We start from the raw sequence: 27,873 nt of genomic DNA on the forward strand, positions 1-27,873 counted from the left end.
AGCTCCCAAGAAAGCGAGTTGAAAAATGGAGCTCAGGGGCACTGCAATTCACAAACCTGCAGAGTTAGAAATGATAACTCTCGTCCACAAATAGATTGAGGGAAGGCAACGAAGAGGATTTGAAATCAAGGCAGAATTGCAGGAAACAGATTTCAGGAGGTAGATTCGAATCGCCTTTAAAGCACAGGAGAAGCGGCAAAACCTCGACAATGATGCCCTTGGCCCAAAAGGGCGTATGCGTTTTTTCCTGAATATATTCAGGAAAAAACGCATACGCCCTTTTTGGCCAACCAAGCAATCTGGAAAGGCAAATCAGCGCTACAAAGAAGTCTCGCTTTCCATCGGTCAAAAGGGCCATGCTGAATAAAGTGTCAAAACCAGAAATGCAGGACAGGCCATGGAGAAACGGGAGCCTTGCTACGCTGATGGGCGGCATGTAAATTGCCAACAGCCACTCTGGAGAAGTGTACGGTGTGTCCTGAAACATCTAAAAAACTCAGCTTAGAGCGCATAGGGCACTTCCACTCATGGGCGTATAAATTGGGAAAACTAAAAATCAGCAAGACAAAGGCACCCCAACGTTTAGGGCTGCTCTGTTGACAAGAACCTCCACTTCGTTACACCTTAAATATCCCAGGAAAGAGAAGAATGGATAAAGAATTTGTGGTCCTTATGTACAATGGAATATCACTCAGCCGTGAAATCAACGTTATAAGGCTAGGAGCAGCATGATGAGTGCATTTAGGTACGACGATTCTAAGTGAAATAAGTGACAGAGAAAAAGACACTTATCATACGATATCACTTATAGAGGGAATGTAAAAACCGCTACCCTTGAACTGAATTACAAAACAGAACAGAGTCGCACGTTTAGAAAACACACTATGGCTGCTTAACGGGAAAGGTGAGGTGGGGTGATGCATAAAACAAGGGTTTCAAATTAGCTCAGATACCGTTCCATAAACCCAATATGTAATAGACAAGACCTACTCCTTGCTCAGTGAACTGGACTCAACACCCCCTATTCACCGCACAAGAGTATATCTGACTAGTAAGAATCTTAAAACCTATGTATTGATATCTCTCTGTAAGTGAGTCAAGTGGGTGTAAAGCGGCATAAACACAGCAGTGAAAAGCAGCTAAACCCCATTATAAAAATCAATTACTTTTAAAACCCGTGAAACAAAGACCGTGAAATAGAGAGAAATTCTTACAAACTTCATTCAGGGGCAGTGATGCCACCTGGATTGACCATATCTAGACCCACAGCTGACTGAGACATAAGGGTGGACACTCTTGGGGCTGAGAGGTTTGTTGAGGTTGGGTGAGCTAACGCAGACCCTTTAAAGTTATACGGTGTGGTACCCATCCCATGGGTCCCAAATCACCAGGTTCTAAGGGCATCTTCCTACAGCGAAAACATGCATGAGAAACCCAGAAGATGGTACACCGTGTGATCGGGAAAGGTTTCTAAAACCCCCCTCATTTCTCATCTCCTTGTGCTCCGGTTCGCCATTCCAGCCACTTTACTAGCAATCTCCCTCCTTGGAGAATCAGCACCTTTAACCTCCTGTTCCGTACAGGTTGCAGTTTGTCCTGAAGATGAACGGGAAGAGGGGGAACCAATGAGAGACTAGCTCTAGGTGTTGGGACAGGCACAGGTCACTCTAACTTCCCATCTGGAAGAAGAATTAACCACAGGCCCAGCCTGCCGCCCAGAGCCATAATAGGGCCTGAAGCAATCCTGCGCTTTTGCAACCAGCTCCCAAGAAAGCGAGTTGAAAAATGGAGCTCAGGGGCACTGCAATTCACAAACCTGCAGACTTAGAAATGATAACTCTCATCTAAAAATATATTGAGGGAAGGCAACGAAGAGGATTTGAAAGCAAGGCAGAATTGCAGGAAACAGATTTCAGGAGGTAGATTCGAATCGCCTTTAAAGCACAGGAAAAGCGGCAAAACCTCGACTATGATGCCCTTGGCCAAAAAGGGCGTATGCGTTTTTTCCTGAATATATTCAGGAAAAAACGCATACGCCCTCTTTGGCCAACCAAGCAACCTGGAAAGGCAAATCACCGCTACAAAGAAGTGTCGCTTCCCATCGGTCAAAGGGCCATGCTGAATAAAGTGTCAAAACCAGAAATGCAGGACAGGCCATGGAGAAATGGGAGCCTTGCCACGCTGATGGGCGGGCGGTAAATTGCCAACAGCCACTCTGGAGAAGTGTACGGTGTGTCCTGAAACATCTAAAAAACTCAGCTTAGAGAGCATAGGGCACTTCCACTCATGGGCGTATAAATTGAGAAAACTAAAAATCAGCAAGACACAGGCACCCCAAAACTTAGGGCTGCTCTGTTGACAAGAACCTCCACTTCGTTACACCTTAAATATCCCAGGAAAGAGAAGAATGGATAAAGAAGTTGTGGTTCTTATGTACAATGGAATATCACTCAGCCATGAAATCAACGTCATAAGGCTAGTAGCAGCATGATGAGTGGATTTAGGTACGACGATTCTAAGTGAAATAAGTCACACAGAAAAAGACACTTATCATAAGATATCACTTATAGAGGGAATGTAAAAACCGCTACCCTTGAACTGAATTACAAAACAGAACAGAGTCACACGTTTAGAAAACACACTATGGCTGCTTAACGGGAAAGGTGAGGTGGGGTGATGCATAAAACAAGGGTTTCAAATTAGCTCAGATACCGTTCCATAAACCCAATATGTAATAGACAAGACCTACTCCTTGCTCAGTGAACTGGACTCAACACCCCCTATTCACTGCCAAATAATATATCTGACTAGTAAGAATCTTAAAACCTATGAATTGATATCTCTCTGTAAGTGAGTCAAGTGTGTGTAAAGTGGCATAAACACAGGAGTGAAAAGCAGCTAAACCCCATTATAAAAATCAATTACTTTTAAAAACCCGTGAAACAAAGACAGTGAAAGAGAGAGAAGTTCTTACAAAATTCGTTCAGGGTCTGTGATGCCACCTGGATTGACCAAATCTAGACCCACAGCTGATTGAGACATTAGGGTGGACACTCTTGGGGCTGAGAGGTTTGGTGAGGTTGGGTGAGCAAACGCAGACCCTTTAAAGTAATACGGCGAGGTACCCATCCCATGGGTCCCAAATCTCCAGGTTCAAGGGCATCTTCCTACATCGAAAACATGCATAAGAAACCCAGAAGATGGTACACCGTGTGATGGGGAAAGGTTTCTAAAACACACCTCATTTTTCATCTCCTTGTACTCCGGTTCGCCATTCCAGCCGCTTTACTAGCAATCTCCCTCCTTGGAGAATCAGCACCTTTAACCTCCTGTTCCGTACACGTTGCAATTTGTCCTGAGGATGAACGGGAAGAGGGGGAGCCAATGAGAGACTAGCTCTAGGTGTTGGGACAGGCACAGGTCACTCTATTTTCCCATCAGGAAGAAGAATTAACCACAGGCTCAGCCTGCCGCCCGGAGCCAGAATAGGGCCTGAAGCAATCCTGCGCTTTTGCGGCCAGCTCCCAAGAAAGCGAGTTGAAAAATGGAGCTCAGGGGCACTGCAATTCACAAACCTGCAGAGTAAGAAATGATAACTCTCGTCCACAAATATATTGAGGGAAGGCAACGAAGAGGATTTGAAAGCAAGGCAGAATTGCAGGAAACAGATTTCAGGAGGTAGATTCGAATCGCCTTTAAAGCACAGGAGAAGCGGCAAAACCTCGACAATCATGCCCTTGGCCAAAAAGGGCGTATGCGTTTTTTCCTGAATATATTCAGGAAAAAACGCATACGCCCTTTTTGGCCAACAAAGCAACCTGGAAAGGCAAATCAGCGCTGCAAAGAAGCCTCGCTTCCCATCGGTCAAAAGGGCCATGCTGAATAAAGTGTCAAAACCAGAAATGCAGGACAGGCCATGGAGAAATGGGAGCCTTGCTACGCTGATGGGCGGAATGTAAATTGCCAACAGCCACTCTGGAGAAGTGTACGGTGTGTCCTGAAACATCTAAAAAACTCAGCTTAGAGAGCATAGGGCACTTCAACTCATGGGCGTATAAATTGGGAAAACTAAAAATCAGCAAGACACAGGCACCCCAAAGTTTAGGGCTGCTCTGTTGACAAGAACCTCCACTTCGTTACACCTGAAATATCCCAGGAAAGAGAAGAATGGATAAAGAAGTTGTGGTCCTTATGTACAATGGAATATCACTCAGCCATGAAATCAACGTCATAAGGCTAGTAGCAGAATGATGAGTGGATTTAGGTACGACGATTCTAAGTGAAATAAGTCACACAGAAAAAGACTCTTATCATAAGATATCACTTATAGAGGAATGTAAAAACCGCTACCCTTGAACTGAATTACAAAACAGAACAGAGTCACACGTTTAGAAAACACACTATGGCTGCTTAACGGGAAAGGTGAGGTGGGGTGATGCATAAAGCAAGGGTTTCAAATTAGCTCAGATACCGTTCCATAAACCCAATATGTAATAGACAAGACCTACTCCTTGCTCAATGAACTGGACTCAACACCCCCTATTCACCGCCCAAGAATATATCTGACTAGTAAAAATCTTAAAACCTATGTATTGATATCTCTCTGTAGTGAGTCTAGTGGGTGTAAAGCGGCATAAACACAGCAGTGAAAAACAGCTAAACCCCATTATAAAAATCAATTACTTTTAAAAATCCGTGAAACAAAGACAGTGAAAGAGAGAGAAATGCTTACAAAATTCGTTCAGGGGCTGTGATGCCACCTGGATTGACCATATCTAGACCCACAGCTGATTGAGACATAAGGGTGGACACTCTTGGGGCTAAGAAGTTTGGGGAGGCTGGGTGAGCTAACGCAGACCCTTTAAAGTAATACGGCGTGGTACCCATCCCATGGGTCCCAAATGTCCAGGTTCAAGGGCATCTTCCTACATCGAAAACATGCATGAGATCCCGAAAAGATGGTACACCGTGTGATCGGGAAAGGTTTCTAAAACGCACCTCATTTCTCATCTCCTTGTGCTCCTGTTCGCCATTCCAGCCGCTTTACTAGCAATCTCCCTCCTTGGAGAATCAGCACCTTTAACCTCCTGTTCCGTACAGGTTGCAGTTTGTCCTGAAGATGAACGGGAAGAGGGGGAACCAATGAGAGACTAGCTCTAGGTGTTGGGACAGGCACAGGTCACTCTATCTTCCCATCAGGAAGAAGAATTAACCACAGGCCCAGCCTGCCGCCCGGAGCCAGAATAGGGCCTGAAGCAATCCTGCGCTTTTGCGGCCAGCTCCCAAGAAAGCGAGTTGAAAAATGGAGCTCAGGGGCACTGCAATTCACAAACCTGCAGAGTTAGAAATGATAACTCTCGTCCACGAATATATTGAGGGAAGGCAACGAAGAGGATTTGAAAGCAAGGCAGAATTGCAGGAAACAGATTTCAGGAGGTAGATTCGAATCGCCTTTAAAGCACAGGAGAAGCGGCAAATCCTCGACAATCATGCCCTTGGCCAAAGAGGGCGTATACGTTTTTTCCTGAATATATTCAGGAAAAAACGCATACGCCCTCTTTGGCCAACCAAGCAACCAGGAAAGGCAAATCAGTGCTACAAAGAAGCCTCGCTTCCCATCGTTCAAAAGGGCCATGCTGAATAAAGTGTCAAAACCAGAAATGCAGGACAGGCCATGGAGAAATGGGAGCCTTGCTACGCTGATGGGCGGGCTGTAAATTGCCAACAGCCACTCTGGAGAAGTGTACGGTGTGTCCTGAAACATCTAAAAAACTCAGCTTAGAGCGCATAGGGCACTTCCACTCATGGGCGTATAAATTGGGAAAACTAAAAATCAGCAAGACACAGGCACCCCAACGTTTAGGGCTGCTCTGTTGACAAGAACCTCCACTTCGTTACACCTTAAATATCCCAGGAAAGAGAAGAATGGATAAAGAATTTGTGGTCCTTATGTACAATGGAATATCACTCAGCCGTGAAATCAACGTTATAAGGCTAGGAGCAGCATGATGAGTGCATTTAGGTACGACGATTCTAAGTGAAATAAGTGACAGAGAAAAAGACACTTATCATACGATATCACTTATAGAGGGAATGTAAAAACCGCTACCCTTGAACTGAATTACAAAACAGAACAGAGTCGCACGTTTAGAAAACACACTATGGCTGCTTAACGGGAAAGGTGAGGTGGGGTGATGCATAAAACAAGGGTTTCAAATTAGCTCAGATACCGTTCCATAAACCCAATATGTAATAGACAAGACCTACTCCTTGCTCAGTGAACTGGACTCAACACCCCCTATTCACCGCACAAGAGTATATCTGACTAGTAAGAATCTTAAAACCTATGTATTGATATCTCTCTGTAAGTGAGTCAAGTGGGTGTAAAGCGGCATAAACACAGCAGTGAAAAGCAGCTAAACCCCATTATAAAAATCAATTACTTTTAAAACCCGTGAAACAAAGACAGTGAAATAGAGAGAAATTCTTACAAACTTCATTCAGGGGCAGTGATGCCACCTGGATTGACCATATCTAGACCCACAGCTGACTGAGACATAAGGGTGGACACTCTTGGGGCTGAGAGGTTTGTTGAGGTTGGGTGAGCTAACGCAGACCCTTTAAAGTAATACGGTGTGGTACCCATCCCATGGGTCCCAAATCACCAGGTTCTAAGGGCATCTTCCTACAGCGAAAACATGCATGAGAAACCCAGAAGATGGTACACCGTGTGATCGGGAAAGGTTTCTAAAACCCCCCTCATTTCTCATCTCCTTGTGCTCCGGTTCGCCATTCCAGCCGCTTTACTAGCAATCTCCCTCCTTGGAGAATCAGCACCTTTAACCTCCTGTTCCGTACAGGTTGCAGTTTGTCCTGAAGATGAACGGGAAGAGGGGGAACCAATGAGAGACTAGCTCTAGGTGTTGGGACAGGCACAGGTCACTCTAACTTCACATCTGGAAGAAGAATTAACCACAGGCCCAGCCTGCCGCCCAGAGCCATAATAGGGCCTGAAGCAATCCTGCGCTTTTGCGGCCAGCTCCCAAGAAAGCGAGTTGAAAAATGGAGCTCAGGGGCACTGCAATTCACAAACCTGCAGACTTAGAAATGATAACTCTCATCTAAAAATATATTGAGGGAAGGCAACGAAGAGGATTTGAAAGCAAGGCAGAATTGCAGGAAACAGATTTCAGGAGGTAGATTCGAATCGCATTTAAAGCACAGGAAAAGCGGCAAAACCTCGACTATGATGCCCTTGGCCAAAAAGGGCGTATGCGTTTTTTCCTGAATATATTCAGGAAAAAACGCATACGCCCTTTTTGGCCAACCAAGCAACCTGGAAAGGCAAATCACCACTACAAAGAAGTGTCGCTTCCCATCGGTCAAAGGGCCATGCTGAATAAAGTGTCAAAACCAGAAATGCAGGACAGGCCATGGAGAAATGGGAGCCTTGCTACGCTGATGGGCGGGATGTAAATTGCCAACAGCCACTCTGGAGAAGTGTACGGTGTGTCCTGAAACATCTAAAAAACTCAGCTTAGAGAGCATAGGGCACTTCCTCTCATGGTCGTATAAATTGGGAAAACTAAAAATCAGCAAGACACAGGCACCCCAAAGTTTAGGGCTGCTCTGTTGACAAGAACCTCCACTTCGTTACACCTGAAATATCCCAGGAAAGAGAAGAATGGATAAAGAAGTTGTGGTCCTTATGTACAATGGAATATCACTCAGCCATGAAATCAACGTCATAAGGCTAGTAGCAGCATGATGAGTGGATTTAGGTACGACGATTCTAAGTGAAATAAGTCACACAGAAAAAGACACTTATCATAAGATATCACTTATAGAGGAATGTAAAAACCGCTACCCTTGAACTGAATTACAAAACAGAACAGAGTCACACGTTTAGAAAACACACTATGGCTGCTTAACGGGAAAGGTGAGGTGGGGTGATGCATAAAGCAAGGGTTTCAAATTAGCTCAGATACCGTTCCATAAACCCAATATGTAATAGACAAGACCTACTCCTTGCTCAATGAACTGGACTCAACACCCCCTATTCACCGCCCAAGAATATATCTGACTAGTAAGAATCTTAAAACCTATGTATTGATATCTCTCTGTAGTGAGTCTAGTGGGTGTAAAGCGGCATAAACACACCAGTGAAAAGCAGCTAAACCCCATTATAAAAATCAATTACTTTTAAAAATCCGTGAAACAAAGACAGTGAAAGAGAGAGAAATGCTTACAAAATTCGTTCAGGGGCTGTGATGACACATGGATTGACCATATCTAGACCCACAGCTGATTGAGACATAAGGGTGGACACTCTTGGGGCTAAGAGGTTTGGGGAGGTTGGGTGAGCTAACGCAGACCCTTTAAAGTAATACGGCGTGGTACCCATCCCATGGGTCCCAAATGTCCAGGTTCAAGGGCATCTTCCTACATAGAAAACATGCATGAGATACCGAAAAGATGGTACACCGTGTGATCGGGAAAGGTTTCTAAAACGCACCTCATTTCTCATCTCCTTGTGCTCCTGTTCGCCATTCCAGCCGCTTTACTAGCAATCTCCCTCCTTGGAGAATCAGCACCTTTAACCTCCTGTTCCGTACAGGTTGCAATTTGTCCTGAGGATGAACGGGAAGAGGGGGAACCAATGAGAGACTAGCTCTAGGTGTTGGGACAGGCACAGGTCACTCTATCTTCCCATCAGGAAGAAGAATTAACCACAGGCCCAGCCTGCCGCCCGGAGCCAGAATAGGGCCTGAAGCAATCCTGCGCTTTTGCGGCCAGCTCCCAAGAAAGCGAGTTGAAAAATGGAGCTCAGGGGCACTGCAATTCACAAACCTGCAGAGTTAGAAATGATAACTCTCGTCCACAAATATATTGAGGGAAGGCAACGAAGAGGATTTGAAAGCAAGGCAGAATTGCAGGAAACAGATTTCAGGAGGTAGATTCGAATCGCCTTTAAAGCACAGGAGAAGCGGCAAATCCTCGACAATCATGCCCTTGGCCAAAGAGGGCGTATACGTTTTTTCCTGAATATATTCAGGAAAAAACGCATACGCCCTCTTTGGCCAACCAAGCAACCTGGAAAGGGAAATCAGTGCTACAAAGAAGCCTCGCTTCCCATCGTTCAAAAGGGCCATGCTGAATAAAGTGTCAAAACCAGAAATGCAGGACAGGCCATGGAGAAATGGGAGCCTTGCCACGCTGATGGGCGGGCGGTAAATTGCCAACAGCCACTCTGTAGAAGTGTACGGTGTGTCCTGAAACATCTAAAAAACTCAGCTTAGAGAGCATAGGGCACTTCCACTCATGGGCGTATAAATTGAGAAAACTAAAAATCAGCAAGACACAGGCACCCCAAAACTTAGGGCTGCTCTGTTGACAAGAACCTCCACTTCGTTACACCTTAAATATCCCAGGAAAGAGAAGAATGGATAAAGAAGTTGTGGTTCTTATGTACAATGGAATATCACTCAGCCATGAAATCAACGTCATAAGGCTAGTAGCAGCATGATGAGTGGATTTAGGTACGACGATTCTAAGTGAAATAAGTCACACAGAAAAAGACACTTATCATAAGATATCACTTATAGAGGGAATGTAAAAACCGCTACCCTTGAACTGAATTACAAAACAGAACAGAGTCACACGTTTAGAAAACACACTATGGCTGCTTAACGGGAAAGGTGAGGTGGGGTGATGCATAAAACAAGGGTTTCAAATTAGCTCAGATACCGTTCCATAAACCCACTATGTAATAGACAAGACCTACTCCTTGCTCAGTGAACTGGACTCAACACCCCCTATTCACTGCCAAATAATATATCTGACTAGTAAGAATCTTAAAACCTATGAATTGATATCTCTCTGTAAGTGAGTCAAGTGTGTGTAAAGTGGCATAAACACAGGAGTGAAAAGCAGCTAAACCCCATTATAAAAATCAATTACTTTTAAAAACCCGTGAAACAAAGACAGTGAAAGAGAGAGAAGTTCTTACAAAATTCGTTCAGGGTCTGTGATGCCACCTGGATTGACCAAATCTAGACCCACAGATGATTGAGACATTAGGGTGGACACTCTTGGGGCTGAGAGGTTTGGTGAGGTTGGGTGAGCAAACGCAGACCCTTTAAAGTAATACGGCGAGGTACCCATCCCATGGGTCCCAAATCTCCAGGTTCAAGGGCATCTTCCTACATCGAAAACATGCATAAGAAACCCAGAAGATGGTACATCGTGTGATGGGGAAAGGTTTCTAAAACACACCTCATTTTTCATCTCCTTGTACTCCGGTTCGCCATTCCAGCCGCTTTACTAGCAATCTCCCTCCTTGGAGAATCAGCACCTTTAACCTCCTGTTCCGTACACGTTGCAATTTGTCCTGAGGATGAACGGGAAGAGGGGGAGCCAATGAGAGACTAGCTCTAGGTGTTGGGACAGGCACAGGTCACTCTATTTTCCCATCAGGAAGAAGAATTAACCACAGGCTCAGCCTGCCGCCCGGAGCCAGAATAGGGCCTGAAGCAATCCTGCGCTTTTGCGGCCAGCTCCCAAGAAAGCCAGTTGAAAAATGGAGCTCAGGGGCACTGCAATTCACAAACCTGCAGAGTAAGAAATGATAACTCTCGTCCACAAATATATTGAGGGAAGGCAACGAAGAGGATTTGAAAGAAAGGCAGAATTGCAGGAAACAGATTTCAGGAGGTAGATTCGAATCGCCTTTAAAGCACAGGAGAAGCGGCAAAACCTCGACAATCATGCCCTTGGCCAAAAAGGGCGTATGCGTTTTTTCCTGAATATATTCAGGAAAAAACGCATACGCCCTTTTTGGCCAACAAAGCAACCTGGAAAGGCAAATCAGCGCTACAAAGAAGCCTCGCTTCCCATCGGTCAAAAGGGCCATGCTGAATAAAGTGTCAAAACCAGAAATGCAGGACAGGCCATGGAGAAATGGGAGCCTTGCTACGCTGATGGGCGGGCTGTAAATTGCCAACAGCCACTCTGGAGAAGTGTACGGTGTGTCCTGAAACATCTAAAAAACTAAGCTTAGAGAGCATAGGGCACTTCAACTCATGGGCGTATAAATTGGGAAAACTAAAAATCAGCAAAACATAGGCACCCCAAAGTTTAGGGCTGCTCTGTTGACAAGAACCTCCACTTCGTTACACCTTAAATATCCCAGGAAAGAGAAGAATGGATAAAGAAGTTGTGGTCCTTATGTACAATGGAATATCACTCAGCCATGAAATCAACGTCATAAGGCTAGTAGCAGAATGATGAGTGGATTTAGGTACGACGATTCTAAGTGAAATAAGTCACACAGAAAAAGACTCTTATCATAAGATATCACTTATAGAGGAATGTAAAAACCGCTACCCTTGAACTGAATTACAAAACAGAACAGAGTCACACGTTTAGAAAACACACTATGGCTGCTTAACGGGAAAGGTGAGGTGGGGTGATGCATAAAGCAAGGGTTTCAAATTAGCTCAGATACCGTTCCATAAACACAATATGTAATACACAAGACCTACTCCTTGCTCAATGAACTGGACTCAACACCCCCTATTCACCGCCCAAGAATACATCTGACTAGTAAAAATCTTAAAACCTATGTATTGATATCTCTCTGTAGTGAGTCTAGTGGGTGTAAAGCGGCATAAACACAGCAGTGAAAAACAGCTAAACCCCATTATAAAAATCAATTACTTTTAAAAATCCGTGAAACAAAGACAGTGAAAGAGAGAGAAATGCTTACAAAATTCGTTCAGGGGCTGTGATGCCACCTGGATTGACCATATCTAGACCCACAGCTGATTGAGACATAAGGGTGGACACTCTTGGGGCTAAGAAGTTTGGGGAGGCTGGGTGAGCTAACGCAGACCCTTTAAAGTAATACGGCGTGGTACCCATCCCATGGGTCCCAAATGTCCAGGTTCAAGGGCATCTTCCTACATAGAAAACATGCATGAGATACCGAAAAGATGGTACACCGTGTGATCGGGAAAGGTTTCTAAAACGCACCTCATTTCTCATCTCCTTGTGCTCCTGTTCGCCATTCCAGCCGCTTTACTAGCAATCTCCCTCCTTGGCGAATCAGCACCTTTAACCTCCTGTTCCGTACAGGTTGCAGTTTGTCCTGAAGATGAACGGGAAGAGGGGGAACCAATGAGAGACTAGCTCTAGGTGTTGGGACAGGCACAGGTCACTCTATCTTCCCATCAGGAAGAAGAATTAACCACAGGCCCAGCCTGCCGCCCGGAGCCAGAATAGGGCCTGAAGCAATCCTGCGCTTTTGCGGCCAGCTCCCAAGAAAGCGAGTTGAAAAATGGAGCTCAGGGGCACTGCAATTCACAAACCTGCAGAGTTAGAAATGATAACTCTCGTCCACGAATATATTGAGGGAAGGCAACGAAGAGGATTTGAAAGCAAGGCAGAATTGCAGGAAACAGATTTCAGGAGGTAGATTCGAATCGCCTTTAAAGCACAGGAGAAGCGGCAAATCCTCGACAATCATGCCCTTGGCCAAAGAGGGCGTATACGTTTTTTCCTGAATATATTCAGGAAAAAACGCATACGCCCTCTTTGGCCAACCAAGCAACCAGGAAAGGCAAATCAGTGCTACAAAGAAGCCTCACTTCCCATCGTTCAAAAGGGCCATGCTGAATAAAGTGTCAAAACCAGAAATGCAGGACAGGTCATGGAGAAATGGGAGCCTTGCTACGCTGATGGGCGGGATTTCAATTGCCAACAGCCACTCTGGAGAGGTGTACGGTGTGTCCAGAAACATCTAAAAAACTCAGCTTAGAGAGCATAGGGCACTTCTACTCATGGGCGTATAAATTGGGAAAACTAAAAATCAGCAAGGCACAGGCACCCCAAAGTTTAGGGCTCCTCTGTTGAGAAGAACCTCCACTTCGTTACACCTTAAATATTCCAGGAAAGAGAAGAATGGATAAAGAAGTTGTGGTCCTTATATACAATGGAATATCACTGAGCCATGAAATCAACGTCATAAGGCTAGTAGCAGCATGAGGAGTGGATTTAGGTACGACGATTCTAAGTGAAATAAGTCACACAGAAATAGACACTTATCATAAGATATCACTTATAGAGGGAACGTAAAAACCGCTACCCTTGAACTGAATTACAAAACAGAACAGAGTCACACGTTTAGAAAACACACTATGGCTGCTTAACGGGAAAGGTGAGGTGGGGTGATGCATAAAACAAGGGTTTCAAATTAGCTCAGATACCGTTCCATAAACCCAATATGTAATAGACAAGACCTACTCCTTGCTCAGTGAACTGGACTCAACACCCCCTATTCACCGCCCAAGAATATATCTGACTAGTAAGAATCTTAAAACCTATGTATTGATATCTCTCTGTAAGTGAGTCAAGTGGGTGTAAAGCGGCATAAACACAGCAGTGAAAAGCAGCTAAACCCCATTATACAAATCTATTACTTTTAAAAACCCGTGAAACAAAGACAGTAAAAGAGAGAGAAATTCTTACAATATTCATTCACGGGCTGTGATGCCACCTGGATTGACCATATCTAGACCCACAGATGATTGAGACATAAGGGTGGACACTCTTGGGGCTAAGAGGTTTGGGGAGGTTGGGTGAGCTAACGCAGACCCTTTAAAGTAATACGGCGTGGTACCCATCCCATGGGTCCCGAATCTCCAGGTTCAAGGGCATCTTCCTACATCGAAAACATGCATAAAAAACCCAGAAGATGGTACACCGTGTGATGGGGAAAGGTTTCTAAAACACACCTCATTTCTCATCTCCTTGTACTCCGGTTCGCCATTCCAGCCGCTTTACTAGCAATCTCCCTCCTTGGAGAATCAGCACCTTTAACCTCCTGTTCCGTACAGGTTGCAATTTGTCCTGAGGATGAACGGGAAGAGGGGGAGCCAATGAGAGACTAGCTCTAGGTGTTGGGACAGGCAGAGTTCACTCTATTTTCCCATCAGGAAGAAGAATTAACCACAGGCTCAGCCTGCCGCACGGAGCCAGAATAGGGCCTGAAGCAATCCTGCGCTTTTGCGGCCAGCTCCCAAGAAAGCGAGTTGAAAAATGGAGCTCAGGGGCACTGCAATTCACAAACCTGCAGAGTTAGAAATGATAACTCTCGTCCACAAATAGATTGAGGGAAGGCAACGAAGAGGATTTGAAATCAAGGCAGAATTGCAGGAAACAGATTTCAGGAGGTAGATTCGAATCGCCTTTAAAGCACAGGAGAAGCGGCAAAACCTCGACAATGATGCCCTTGGCCCAAAAGGGCGTATGCGTTTTTTCCTGAATATATTCAGGAAAAAACGCATACGCCCTTTTTGGCCAACCAAGCAACCTGGAAAGGCAAATCAGCGCTACAAAGAAGTCTCGCTTTCCATCGGTCAAAAGGGCCATGCTGAATAAAGTGTCAAAACCAGAAATGCAGGACAGGCCATGGAGAAACGGGACCCTTGCTACGCTGATGGGCGGCATGTAAATTGCCAACAGCCACTCTGGAGAAGTGTACGGTGTGTCCTGAAACATCTAAAAAACTCAGCTTAGAGCGCATAGGGCACTTCCACTCATGGGCGTATAAATTGGGAAAACTAAAAATCAGCAAGACACAGGCACCCCAACGTTTAGCGCTGCTCTGTTGACAAGAACCTCCACTTCGTTACACCTTAAATATCCCAGGAAAGAGAAGAATGGATAAAGAATTTGTGGTCCTTATGTACAATGGAATATCACTCAGCCGTGAAATCAACGTTATAAGGCTAGGAGCAGCATGATGAGTGCATTTAGGTACGACGATTCTAAGTGAAATAAGTGACAGAGAAAAAGACACTTATCATACGATATCACTTATAGAGGGAATGTAAAAACCGCTACCCTTGAACTGAATTACAAAACAGAACAGAGTCGCACGTTTAGAAAACACACTATGGCTGCTTAACCGGAAGGGTGAGGTGGGGTGATGCATAAAACAAGGGTTTCAAATTAGCTCAGATACCGTTCCATAAACCCAATATGTAATAGACAAGACCTACTCCTTGCTCAGTGAACTGGACTCAACACCCCCTATTCACCGCACAAGAATATATCTGACTAGTAAGAATCTTAAAACCTATGTATTGATATCTCTCTGTAAGTGAGTCAAGTGGGTGTAAAGCGGCATAAACACAGCAGTGAAAAGCAGCTAAACCCCATTATAAAAATCAATTACTTTTAAAACCCGTGAAACAAAGACAGTGTAATAGAGAGAAATTCTTACAAACTTCATTCAGGGGCAGTGATGCCACCTGGATTGACCATATCTAGACCCACAGCTGACTGAGACATAAGGGTGGACACTCTTGGGGCTGAGAGGTTTGTTGAGGTTGGGTGAGCTAACGCAGACCCTTTAAAGTAATACGGTGTGGTACCCATCCCATGGGTCCCAAATCACCAGGTTCTAAGGGCATCTTCCTACAGCGAAAACATGCATGAGAAACCCAGAAGATGGTACACCGTGTGATCGGGAAAGGTTTCTAAAACCCCCCTCATTTCTCATCTCCTTGTGCTCCGGTTCGCCATTCCAGCCGCTTTCCTAGCAATCTCCCTCCTTGGAGAATCAGCACCTTTAACCTCCTGTTCCGTACAGGTTGCAGTTTGTCCTGAAGATGAACGGGAAGAGGGGGAACCAATGAGAGACTAGCTCTAGGTGTTGGGACAGGCACAGGTCACTCTAACTTCCCATCTGGAAGAAGAATTAACCACAGGCCCAGCCTGCCGCCCAGAGCCATAATAGGGCCTGAAGCAATCCTGCGCTTTTGCGGCCAGCTCCCAAGAAAGCGAGTTGAAAAATGGAGCTCAGGGGCACTGCAATTCACAAACCTGCAGAGTTAGAAATGATAACTCTCATCTAAAAATATATTGAGGGAAGGCAACGAAGAGGATTTGAAAGCAAGGCAGAATTGCAGGAAACAGATTTCAGGAGGTAGATTCGAATCGCCTTTAAAGCACAGGAAAAGCGGCAAAACCTCGACTATGATGCCCTTGGCCAAAAAGGGCGTATGCGTTTTTTCCTGAATATATTCAGGAAAAAACGCATACGCCCTTTTTGGCCAACCAAGCAACCTGGAAAGGCAAATCACCGCTACAAAGAAGTGTCGCTTCCCATCGGTCAAAGGGCCATGCTGAATAAAGTGTCAAAACCAGAAATGCAGGACAGGCCATGGAGAAATGGGAGCCTTGCTACGCTGATGGGCGGGATTTCAATTGCCAACAGCCACTCTGGAGAGGTGTACGGTGTGTCCAGAAACATCTAAAAAACTCAGCTTAGAGAGCATAGGGCACTTCTACTCATGGGCGTATAAATTGGGAAAACTAAAAATCAGCAAGGCACAGGCACCCCAAAGTTTAGGGCTCCTCTGTTGAGAAGAACCTCCACTTCGTTACACCTTAAATATTCCAGGAAAGAGAAGAATGGATAAAGAAGTTGTGGTCCTTATATACAATGGAATATCACTGAGCCATGAAATCAACGTCATAAGGCTAGTAGCAGCATGAGGAGTGGATTTAGGTACGACGATTCTAAGTGAAATAAGTCACACAGAAATAGACACTTATCATAAGATATCACTTATAGAGGGAACGTAAAAACCGCTACCCTTGAACTGAATTACAAAACAGAACAGAGTCACACGTTTAGAAAACACACTATGGCTGCTTAACGGGAAAGGTGAGGTGGGGTGATGCATAAAACAAGGGTTTCAAATTAGCTCAGATACCGTTCCATAAACCCAATATGTAATAGACAAGACCTACTCCTTGCTCAGTGAACTGGACTCAACACCCCCTATTCACCGCCCAAGAATAAATCTGACTAGTAAGAATCTTAAAACCTATGTATTGATATCTCTCTGTAAGTGTGTCAAGTGGGTGTAAAGCGGCATAAACACAGCAGTGAAAAGCAGCTAAACCCCATTATACAAATCTATTACTTTTAAAAACCCGTGAAACAAAGACAGTAAAAGAGAGAGAAATTCTTACAATATTCATTCACGGGCTGTGATGCCACCTGGATTGACCATATCTAGACCCACAGATGATTGAGACATAAGGGTGGACACTCTTGGGGCTAAGAGGTTTGGGGAGGTTGGGTGAGCTAACGCAGACCCTTTAAAGTAATACGGCGTGGTACCCATCCCATGGGTCCCGAATCTCCAGGTTCAAGGGCATCTTCCTACATCGAAAACATGCATAAAAAACCCAGAAGATGGTACACCGTGTGATGGGGAAAGGTTTCTAAAACACACCTCATTTCTCATCTCCTTGTACTCCGGTTTGCCATTCCAGCCGCTTTACTAGCAATCTCCCTCCTTGGAGAATCAGCACCTTTAACCTCCTGTTCCGTACAGGTTGCAATTTGTCCTGAGAATGAACAGCAAGAGGGGGAGCCAATGAGAGACTAGCTCTAGGTGTTGGGACAGGCACAGGTCACTCTATTTTCCCATCAGGAAGAAGAATTAACCACAGGCTCAGCCTGCCGCCCAGAGCCAGAATAGGGCCTGAAGCAATCCTGCGCTTTTGCGGCCAGCTCCCAAGAAAGCGAGTTGAAAAATGGAGCTCAGGGGCACTGCAATTCACAAACCTGCAGAGTAAGAAATGATAACTCTCGTCCACAAATATATTGAGGGAAGGCAAAGAAGAGGATTTGAAAGCAAGGCAGAATTGCAGGAAACAGATTTCAGGAGGTAGATTCGAATCGCCTTTAAATCACAGGAGAAGCCGCAAAACCTCGACAATCATGCCCTTGGCCAAAAAGGGCGTATGCGTTTTTTCCTGAATATATTCAGGAAAAAACGCATACGCCCTTTTTGGCCAACCAAGCAACCTGGAAAGGCAAATCAGCGCTACAAAGAAGCCTCGCTTCCCATCGGTCAAAAGGGCCATGCTGAATAAAGTGTCAAAACCAGAAATGCAGGACAGGCCATGGAGAAATGGGAGCCTTGCTACGCTGATGGGCGGGCTGTAAATTGCCAACAGCCACTCTGGAGAAGTGTACGGTGTGTCCTGAAACATCTAAAAAACTCAGCTTAGAGAGCATAGGGCACTTCCACTCATGGGCGTATAAATTGAGAATACTAAAAATCAGCAAGACACAGGCTCCCGAAAATTTAGGGCTGCTCTGTTGACAAGAACCTCCACTTCGTTACACCTTAAATATCCCAGGAAAGAGAAGAATGGATAAAGAAGTTGTGGTTCTTATGTACAATGGAATATCACTCAGCCATGAAATCAACGTCATAAGGCTAGTAGCAGCATGATGAGTGGATTTAGGTACGACGATTCTAAGTGAAATAAGTCACACAGAAAAAGACACTTATCATAAGATATCACTTATAGAGGGAATGTAAAAACCGCTACCCTTGAACTGAATTACAAAACAGAACAGAGTCACACGTTTAGAAAACACACTATGGCTGCTTAACGGGAAAGGTGAGGTGGGGTGATGCATAAAACAAGGGTTTCAAATTAGCTCAGATACCGTACCATAAACCCAATATGTAATAGACAAGACCTACTCCTTGCTCAGTGAACTAGACTCAACACCCCCTATTCACCGCCCAAGAATATATCTGACTAGTAAGAATCTTAAAACCTATGTATTGATATCTCTCTGTAAGTGAGTCTAGTGGGTGTAAAGCGGCATAAACACAGCAGTGAAAAGCAGCTAAACCCCATTATAAAAATCAATTACTTTTAAAAACCCGTGAAACAAAGACAGTGAAAGAGAGAGAAATGCTTACAAAATTCGTTCAGGGGCTGTGATGCCACCTGAATTGTCCATATCTAGACCCACAGCTGATTGAGACATAAGGGTGGACACTCTTGGGGCTAAGAGTTTTGGGGAGGTTGGGTGAGCTAACGCAGACCCTTTAAAGTAATACGGCGTGGTACCCATCCCATGGGTCCCAAATCTCCAGGTTCAAGGGCATCTTCCTACACCGAAAACATGCATAAGAAACCCAGAAGATGGTACACCGTGTGATCGGGAAAGGTTTCTAAAACACACCTCATTTCTCATCTCCTTGTACTCCGGTTCGCCATTCCAGCCGCTTTACTAGCAATCTCCCTCCTTGGAGAATCAGCACCTTTAACCTCCTGTTCCGTACACGTTGCAATTTGTCCTGAGGATGAACGGGAAGAGGGAGAGCCAATGAGAGACTAGCTCTAGGTGTTGGGACAGGCACAGGTCACTCTATTTTCCCATCAGGAAGAAGAATTAACCACAGGCTCAGCCTGCCGCCCAGAGCCAGAATAGGGCCTGAAGCAATCCTGCGCTTTTGCGGCCAGCTCCCAAGAAAGCGAGTTGAAAAATGGAGCTCAGGGGCACTGCAATTCACAAACCTGCAGAGTTAGAAATGATAACTCTCGTCCACAAATATATGGAGGGAAGGCTACGAAGAGGATTTGAAAGCAAGGCAGAATTGCAGGAAACCGATTTCAGGAGGTAGATTCGAATCGCCTTTAAAGCACAGGAAAAGCGGCAAAACCTCGACAATGATGCCCTTGGCCCAAAAGGGCGTATGCGTTTTTTCCTGAATATATTCAGGAAAAAACGCATACGCCCTTTTTGGCCAACCAAGCAACCTGGAAAGGCAAATCAGCGCTACAAAGAAGCCTCGCTTCCCATCGGTCAAAAGGGCCATGCTGAATAAAGTGTCAAAACCAGAAATGCAGGACAGGCCATGGAGAAACGGGACCCTTGCTACGCTGATGGGCGGGCTGTAAATGGCCAACAGCCACTCTGGAGAAGTGTACGGTGTGTCCTGAAACATCTAAAAAACTCAGCTTAGAGAGCATAGGGCACTTCTACTCATGGGCGTATAAATTGAGAAAACTAAAAATCAGCAAGGCACAGGCACCCCAAAGTTTAGGGCTGCTCTGTTGACAAGAACCTCCACTTCGTTACACCTTAAATATCCCAGGAAAGAGAAGAATGGATAAAGAAGTTGTGGTTCTTATGTACAATGGAATATCACTCAGCCATGAAATCAACGTCATAAGGCTAGGAGCAGCATGATGAGCGGATTTAGGTACGACGATTCTAAGTGAAATAAGTCACACAGAAAAAGACACTTATCATAAGATATCACTTATAGAGGGAATGTAAAAACCGCTACGCTTGAACTGAATTACAAAACAGAACAGAGTCACACGTTTAGAAAACACACTATGGCTGCTTAACGGGAAAGGTGAGGTGGGGTGATGCATAAAACAAGGGTTTCAAATTAGCTCAGATACCGTTCCATAAACCCAATATGTAATAGACAAGACCTACTCCTTGCTCAGTGAACTGGACTCAACACCCCCTATTCACCGTCCAAGAATATATTTGACTAGTAAGAATCTTAAAACCTATGTATTGCTATCTCTCTGTAAGTGAGTCAAGTGTGTGTAAAGCGGCATAAACACAGGAGTGAAAAGCAGCTAAACCCCATTATAAAAATCAATTACTTTTAAAAACCCGTGAAACAAAGACAGTGCAAGAGAGAGAAATTCTTAAAAAATTCATTCAGGGGCAGTGATGCCACCTGGATTGACCATATCTAGACCCACAGCTGATTGAGACATAAGGGTGGACACTATTGGGGCTGAGAGGCTTGGGGAGGTTGGATGAGCTAGCGCAGACCCTTTAAAGTAATACGGCGTGGTACCCATCCCATGGGTCCCAAATCTCCAGGTTCAAGGGTATCGTCCTACGTCGAAAACATGCACGAGAAACCCAGAAGATGGTACACCGTGTGACCGGGAAAGGTTTCTAAAACGCACCTCATTTCTCATCTCCTTGTGCTCCGGTTCGCCATTCCAGCCGCTTTACTAGCAATCTCCCTCCTTGGAGAATCAGCACCTTTAACCTCCTGTTCCGTACACGTTGCAATTTGTCCTGAGGATGAACGGGAAGAGGGGGAACCAATGAGAGACTAGCTCTAGGTGTTGGGACAGGCAGAGGTCACTCTATTTTCCCATCAGGAAGCAGAATTAACCACAGGCTCAGCCTGCCGCCCGGAGCCAGAATAGGGCCTGAAGCAATCCTGCGCTTTTGCGGCCAGCTCCCAAGAAAGCGAGTTGAAAAATGGAGCTCAGGGGCACTGCAATTCACAAACCTGCAGAGTTAGAAATGATAACTCTCGTCCACAAATATATGGAGGGAAGGCAACGAAGAGGATTTGAAAGCAAGGCAGAATTGCAGGAAACCGATTTCAGGAGGTAGATTCGAATCGCCTTTAAAGCACAGGAAAAGCGGCAAAACCTCGACAATGATGCCCTTGGCCAAAAAGGGCGTATGCGTTTTTTCCTGAATATATTCAGGAAAAAACGCATACGCCCTTTTTGGCCAACCAAGCAACCTGGAAAGGCAAATCAGCGCTACAAAGAAGTCTCGCTTCCCATCGGTCAAAAGGGCCATGCTGAATAAAGTGTCAAAACCAGAAATGCAGGACAGGCCATGGAGAAATGGGAGCCTTGCTACGCTGATGGGCGGGCTGTAAATTGCCAACAGCCACTCTGGAGAAGTGTACGGTGTGTCCTGAAACATCTAAAAAACTCAGCTTAGAGAGCATAGGGCACTTCCACTCATGGGCGTATAAATTGGGAAAACTAAAAATCAGCAAGACACAGGCACCCCAAAGTTTAGGGCTGCTCTGTTGACAAGAACCTCCACTTCGTTACACCTTAAACATCCCAGGAAAGAGAAGAATGGATAAAGAAGTTGTGGTCCTTACGTACAATGGAATATCACTCAGCCATGAAATCAACGTCATAAGGCTAGGAGCAGCATGATGAGTGGATTTCGGTACGACGATTCTAAGTGAAATAAGTCACACAGAAAAAGACACTTATCATAAGATATCACTTACAGAGGGAATGTAAAAACCGCTACCCTTGAACTGAATTACAAAACAGAACAGAGTCGCACGTTTAGAAAACACACTATGGCTGCTTAACGGGAAAGGTGAGGTGGGGTGATGCATAAAACAAGGGTTTCAAATTAGCTCAGATACCGTTCCATAAACCCAATATGTAATAGACCAGACCTACTCCTTGCTCAGTGAACTGGACTCAACGCCCCCTATTCACCGCCCAAGAATATATCTGACTAGTAAGAATCTTAAAACCTATGTATTGATATCTCTCTGTAAGTGAGTCAAGTGGGTGTAAAGCGGCATAAACACAGCAGTGCAAAGCAGCTAAACCCTGTTATAAAAATCAATTACTTTTAAAAACCCGTGAAACAAAGACAGTGAAAGAGAGAGAAATTCTTACAAAATTCGTTCAGGGGCTGCGATGCCACCTGGATTGACCATATCTAGACCCACAGCTGATTGAGACATAAGGGTGGACACTCTTGGGGCTGAGAGGTTTGGTGAGGTTGGGTGAGCTAACGCAGACCCTTTAAAGTAATACGGTGTGGTACCCATCCCATGGGTCCCAAATCACCAGGTTCTAAGGGCATCTTCCTACAGCGAAAACATGCATGAGAAACCCAGAAGATGGTACACCGTGTGACCGGGAAAGGTTTCTAAAACGCACCTCATTTCTCATCTCCTTGTGCTAAGGTTCGCCATTCCAGCCGCTTTCCTAGCAATCTCCCTCCGTGGAGAATCAGCACCTTTAACCTCCTGTTCCGTACAGGTTGCAGTTTGTCCTGAAGATGAACGGGAAGAGGGGGAACCAATGAGAGACTAGCTCTAGGTGTTGGGACAGGCACAGGTCACTCTAACTTCCCATCTGGAAGAAGAATTAACCACAGGCCCAGCCTGCCGCCCAGAGCCATAATAGGGCCTGAAGCAATCCTGCGCTTTTGCGGCCAGCTCCCAAGAAAGCGAGTTGAAAAATGGAGCTCAGGGGCACTGCAATTCACAAACCTGCAGAGTTAGAAATGATAACTCTCATCTAAAAATATATTGAGGGAAGGCAACGAAGAGGATTTGAAAGCAAGGCAGAATTGCAGGAAACAGATTTCAGGAGGTAGATTCGAATCGCCTTTAAAGCACAGGAAAAGCGGCAAAACCTCGACTATGATGCCCTTGGCCAAAAAGGGCGTATGCGTTTTTTCCTGAATATATTCAGGAAAAAACGCATACGCCCTTTTTGGCCAACCAAGCAACCTGGAAAGGCAAATCACCGCTACAAAGAAGTGTCGCTTCCCATCGGTCAAAGGGCCATGCTGAATAAAGTGTCAAAACCAGAAATGCAGGACAGGCCATGGAGAAATGGGAGCCTTGCTACGCTGATGGGCGGGATTTCAATTGCCAACAGCCACTCTGGAGAGGTGTACGGTGTGTCCAGAAACATCTAAAAAACTCAGCTTAGAGAGCATAGGGCACTTCTACTCATGGGCGTATAAATTGGGAAAACTAAAAATCAGCAAGGCACAGGCACCCCAAAGTTTAGGGCTCCTCTGTTGAGAAGAACCTCCACTTCGTTACACCTTAAATATTCCAGGAAAGAGAAGAATGGATAAAGAAGTTGTGGTCCTTATATACAATGGAATATCACTGAGCCATGAAATCAACGTCATAAGGCTAGTAGCAGCATGAGGAGTGGATTTAGGTACGACGATTCTAAGTGAAATAAGTCACACAGAAATAGACACTTATCATAAGATATCACTTATAGAGGGAACGTAAAAACCGCTACCCTTGAACTGAATTACAAAACAGAACAGAGTCACACGTTTAGAAAACACACTATGGCTGCTTAACGGGAAAGGTGAGGTGGGGTGATGCATAAAACAAGGGTTTCAAATTAGCTCAGATACCGTTCCATAAACCCAATATGTAATAGACAAGACCTACTCCTTGCTCAGTGAACTGGACTCAACACCCCCTATTCACCGCCCAAGAATAAATCTGACTAGTAAGAATCTTAAAACCTATGTATTGATATCTCTCTGTAAGTGAGTCAAGTGGGTGTAAAGCGGCATAAACACAGCAGTGAAAAGCAGCTAAACCCCATTATACAAATCTATTACTTTTAAAAACCCGTGAAACAAAGACAGTAAAAGAGAGAGAAATTCTTACAATATTCATTCACGGGCTGTGATGCCACCTGGATTGACCATATCTAGACCCACAGATGATTGAGACATAAGGGTGGACACTCTTGGGGCTAAGAGGTTTGGGGAGGTTGGGTGAGCTAACGCAGACCCTTTAAAGTAATACGGCGTGGTACCCATCCCATGGGTCCCGAATCTCCAGGTTCAAGGGCATCTTCCTACATCGAAAACATGCATAAAAAACCCAGAAGATGGTACACCGTGTGATGGGGAAAGGTTTCTAAAACACACCTCATTTCTCATCTCCTTGTACTCCGGTTCGCCATTCCAGCCGCTTTACTAGCAATCTCCCTCCTTGGAGAATCAGCACCTTTAACCTCCTGTTCCGTACAGGTTGCAATTTGTCCTGAGGATGAACAGGAAGAGGGGGAGCCAATGAGAGACTAGCTCTAGGTGTTGGGACAGGCACAGGTCACTCTATTTTCCCATCAGGAAGAAGAATTAACCACAGGCTCAGCCTGCCGCCCAGAGCCAGAATAGGGCCTGAAGCAATCCTGCGCTTTTGCGGCCAGCTCCCAAGAAAGCGAGTTGAAAAATGGAGCTCAGGGGCACTGCAATTCACAAACCTGCAGAGTAAGAAATGATAATTCTCGTCCACAAATATATTGAGGGAAGGCAAAGAAGAGGATTTGAAATCAAGGCAGAATTGCAGGAAACAGATTTCAGGAGGTAGATTCGAATCGCCTTTAAATCACAGGAGAAGCGGCAAAACCTCGACAATCATGCCCTTGGCCAAAAAGGGCGTATGCGCTTTTTCCTGAATATATTCAGGAAAAAACGCATACGCCCTTTTTGGCCAACCAAGCAACCTGGAAAGGCAAATCAGCGCTACAAAGAAGCCTCGCTTCCCATCGGTCAAAAGGGCCATGCTGAATAAAGTGTCAAAACCAGAAATGCAGGACAGGCCATGGAGAAATGGGAGCCTTGCTACGCTGATGGGCGGGCTGTAAATTGCCAACAGCCACTCTGGAGAAGTGTACGGTGTGTCCTGAAACATCTAAAAAACTCAGCTTAGAGAGCATAGGGCACTTCCACTCATGGGCGTATAAATTGAGAATACTAAAAATCAGCAAGACACAGGCACCCGAAAATTTAGGGCTGCTCTGTTGACAAGAACCTCCACTTCGTTACACCTTAAATATCCCAGGAAAGAGAAGAATGGATAAAGAAGTTGTGGTTCTTATGTACAATGGAATATCACTCAGCCATGAAATCAACGTCATAAGGCTAGTAGCAACATGATGAGTGGATTTAGGTACGACGATTCTAAGTGAAATAAGTCACACAGAAAAAGACACTTATCATAAGATATCACTTATAGAGGGAATGTAAAAACCGCTACCCTTGAACTGAATTACAAAACAGAACAGAGTCACACGTTTAGAAAACACACTATGGCTGCTTAACGGGAAAGGTGAGGTGGGGTGATGCATAAAACAAGGGTTTCAAATTAGCTCAGATACCGTACCATAAACCCAATATGTAATAGACAAGACCTACTCCTTGCTCAGTGAACTAGACTCAACACCCCCTATTCACCGCCCAAGAATATATCTGACTAGTAAGAATCTTAAAACCTATGTATTGATATCTCTCTGTAAGTGAGTCTAGTGGGTGTAAAGCGGCATAAACACAGCAGTGAAAAGCAGCTAAACCCCATTATAAAAATCAATTACTTTTAAAAATCCGTGAAACAAAGACAGTGAAAGAGAGAGAAATGCTTACAAAATTCGTTCAGGGGCTGTGATGCCACCTGAATTGTCCATATCTAGACCCACAGCTGATTGAGACATAAGGGTGGACACTCTTGGGGCTAAGAGGTTTGGGGAGGTTGGGTGAGCTAACGCAGACCCTTTAAAGTAATACGGCGTGGTACCCATCCCATGGGTCCCAAATCTCCAGGTTCAAGGGCATCTTCCTACACCGAAAACATGCATAAGAAACCCAGAAGATGGTACACCGTGTGATCGGGAAAGGTTTCTAAAACACACCTCATTTCTCATCTCCTTGTACTCCGGTTCGCCATTCCAGCCGCTTTACTAGCAATCTCCCTCCTTGGAGAATCAGCACCTTTAACCTCCTGTTCCGTACACGTTGCAATTTGTCCTGAGGATGAACGGGAAGAGGGAGAGCCAATGAGAGACTAGCTCTAGGTGTTGGGACAGGCACAGGTCACTCTATTTTCCCATCAGGAAGAAGAATTAACCACAGGCTCAGCCTGCCGCCCAGAGCCAGAATAGGGCCTGAAGCAATCCTGCGCTTTTGCGGCCAGCTCCCAAGAAAGCGAGTTGAAAAATGGAGCTCAGGGGCACTGCAATTCACAAACCTGCAGAGTTAGAAATGATAACTCTCGTCCACAAATAGATTGAGGGAAGGCAACGAAGAGGATTTGAAATCAAGGCAGAATTGCAGGAAACAGATTTCAGGAGGTAGATTCGAATCGCCTTTAAAGCACAGGAGAAGCGGCAAAACCTCGACAATGATGCCCTTGGCCCAAAAGGGCGTATGCGTTTTTTCCTGAATATATTCAGGAAAAAACGCATACGCCCTTTTTGGCCAACAAAGCAACCTGGAAAGGCAAATCAGCGCTACAAAGAAGCCTCGCTTCCCATCGGTCAAAAGGGCCATGCTGAATAAAGTGTCAAAACCAGAAATGCAGGACAAGCCATGGAGAAATGGGAGCCTTGCTACGCTGATGGGCGGAATGTAAATTGCCAACAGCCACTCTGGAGAAGTGTACGGTGTGTCCTGAAACATCTAAAAAACTCAGCTTAGAGAGCATAGGGCACTTCAACTCATGGGCGTATAAATTGGGAAAACTAAAAATCAGCAAGACACAGGCACCCCAAAGTTTAGGGCTGCTGTGTTGACAAGAACCTCCACTTCGTTACACCTTAAATATCCCAGGAAAGAGAAGAATGGATAAAGAAGTTGTGGTCCTTATGTACAATGGAATATCACTCAGCCATGAAATCAACGTCATAAGGCTAGTAGCAGAATGATGAGTGGATTTAGGTACGACGATTCTAAGTGAAATAAGTCACACAGAAAAAGATTCTTATCATAAGATATCACTTATAGAGGAATGTAAAAACCGCTACCCTTGAACTGAATTACAAAACAGAACAGAGTCACACGTTTAGAAAACACACTATGGCTGCTTAACGGGAAAGGTGAGGTGGGGTGATGCATAAAGCAAGGGTTTCAAATTAGCTCAGATACCGTTCCATAAACCCAATATGTAATAGACAAGACCTACTCCTTGCTCAATGAACTGGACTCAACACCCCCTATTCACCGCCCAAGAATATATCTGACTAGTAAGAATCTTAAAACCTATGTATTGATATCTCTCTGTAGTGAGTCTAGTGGGTGTAAAGCGGCATAAACACAGCAGTGAAAAACAGCTAAACCCCATTATAAAAATCAATTACTTTTAAAAATCCGTGAAACAAAGACAGTGAAAGAGAGAGAAATGCTTACAAAATTCGTTCAGGGGCTGTGATGCCACCTGGATTGACCATATCTAGACCCACAGCTGATTGAGACATAAGGGTGGACACTCTTGGGGCTAAGAGGTTTGGGGAGGTTGGGTGAGCTAACGCAGACCCTTTAAAGTAATACGGCGTGGTACCCATCCCATGGGTCCCAAATCTCCAGGTTCAAGGGCATCTTCCTACATCGAAAACATGCATGAGATACCGAAAAGATGGTACACCGTGTGATCGGGAAAGGTTTCTAAAACGCACCTC

The sequence above is a fragment of the Balaenoptera borealis genome (genome assembly GCF_965194805.1).
Source record: "Balaenoptera borealis genome assembly, chromosome: 10".
Classification (NCBI taxonomy): Eukaryota; Metazoa; Chordata; class Mammalia; order Artiodactyla; family Balaenopteridae; genus Balaenoptera; species Balaenoptera borealis.